General features: G+C 48.0%; 1 pseudogene across 1 annotated transcript; it reads left to right on the top strand.

Annotated features, from left to right (window-relative positions):
- Positions 1 to 488: 488 nt before the first annotated feature.
- LOC308569231 (mitochondrial carrier homolog 1 pseudogene) lies at positions 489 to 1,387 on the top strand (annotated as a pseudogene). The gene has a single exon. The product of its transcript is annotated as a mitochondrial carrier homolog 1 pseudogene (transcript).
- The last annotated feature ends 251 nt before the right edge of the window (positions 1,388 to 1,638 follow it).

The raw sequence follows: 1,638 nt of genomic DNA, 5'->3' as shown, positions 1-1,638 counted from the left end.
TGGCAGAAACACAGTGCAGGGAGGCAGTTTAATGCAGAGGCAGAGAATTTAGTGCAGGCCTCTACCTGAAGTACAATTTGTGTGAGAGTTCCCTGTGTAGAAATTACTGTGCTAAACTTAAAAAAAATTTTTTTTGAGCCCATTTAGCAACCAGAAGCCCTTCTTAGTAGGTGTCTTTTTTCTCATGGTTCACATCTTGACTTATTGGCTCAGTATTATCTACACATGCATGTAGGAAAATTACCAAGTCCAGAGAAAGAGTAATCAATGAGCAAACAGAACAGGTCCTGAACTTGGGTGGTGCCCTGGGAATGGCTGAAGGCAGAGCAGGAGCAGGATCCTGCTGCCCAACAATGGCAAAGTCTGGCTCTCTCTGCTGCACACACGTACCACTCTTGGCCTGCCAGCCAGCTGGACCACCAAGGCTCTTTTCCTGACTCTGGGCATAGTTATGACAGTGCTCAGTCATCTGCTACTACATGAAGCTGCTCATCCAGGTGGGTCATTAGCTGATGTCCCCCACCATTGGGACCAATGTGCTGGGGGGAAGGTCCTCTATCTGCTGAGTTTTTTTACCTAACCAAGCACATTGTTCACATGAATGGAAAGATAGGGTTGTTCCAGTCCTGAGCCCCCAGCGGATGTTCAACACCCTCTTTACTGTGACCTGGGGTTGCATAAAGAACTATTTTCCTCCAGATGAGATCATGCATGTTTCCAACAAGGATGACATGAAGACTTTCCTAAGAAAAGTGGTGAAGAGGACCTCCTAAGAGATGATGATGCAGCGCCCATCCCACATGCTGGCCCAACCCTTGCATGTCATCTCAATGCACTGCATGGTTCAATCTGTGAGACATGAGGCCAAGTACAGTGGTGTGCTGAGCTCCATTGGGAACATTTTCAAAAAGGATGGGCTGCTGGGATACACTGTCAGCTTAATCCCTCTCCTCCTGGGAGATGTAGTTTTCTTATGGGGCTGTAACTTGGTGGCCCACTTTATTAATGATTAAGTGGTGGATGACTCTATAAGTGATACCTCAGAGGGGCTGAGAAACACCCAGAATCCAGGTTCCCAGTTCATCCAGGCCCTGGCCATCTAGAGCTACACCAGATTTTTTATTGGGATTGCAGGGAGCTTGCTGACTTACTTATTCCTGCCAGTTGGTGATCTCATGTCTATGAACAATTGTGGGCTGTAGGCTGGGTTCCCCCCAGCTCCCTAGTGTTCAAATCCTGGATCCACTGCTGGAAATACCTGAGTGTGTGGGATTAACTCTTTTGCAGCTCCAGCCTCCTTTTCTGCTAGGTGTCATCAGGATCATGCTTTGCCTTGGATCACCTAAAAACAGGCTATCTCAGCCTGACTGCTGTGGGTGAGGCCTGATCACCTAGATCACTTGTAAAACAATTCCAACCTAGCAACACCTAGATGTGCTTCAGCCCTGATGGGCTTTTGTGTCCATGTTTGCCATATGTCTGTCCAGAAGCAGGGGTTGGGTGGGGGTGAAGCTGTAATCAGTGGATTGGTCAGTCACCTGTTAGACCTGGAGAAGGTGGGTCAGGGCTAGGGAACTGGAGTAGAATTCCCTTACCTTGTAGATTTGTTGAGTCTGCCTTGTCCAGGGAGCCAGAGAA

This window comes from Miniopterus schreibersii, assembly GCF_964146895.1.
Source record: "Miniopterus schreibersii genome assembly, chromosome: 1".
NCBI lineage: Eukaryota > Metazoa > Chordata > Mammalia > Chiroptera > Miniopteridae > Miniopterus > Miniopterus schreibersii.
The sequence above is the reverse complement of the archived record's forward strand: the minus strand, read 5'-3'. Positions and strand labels throughout refer to the sequence as shown.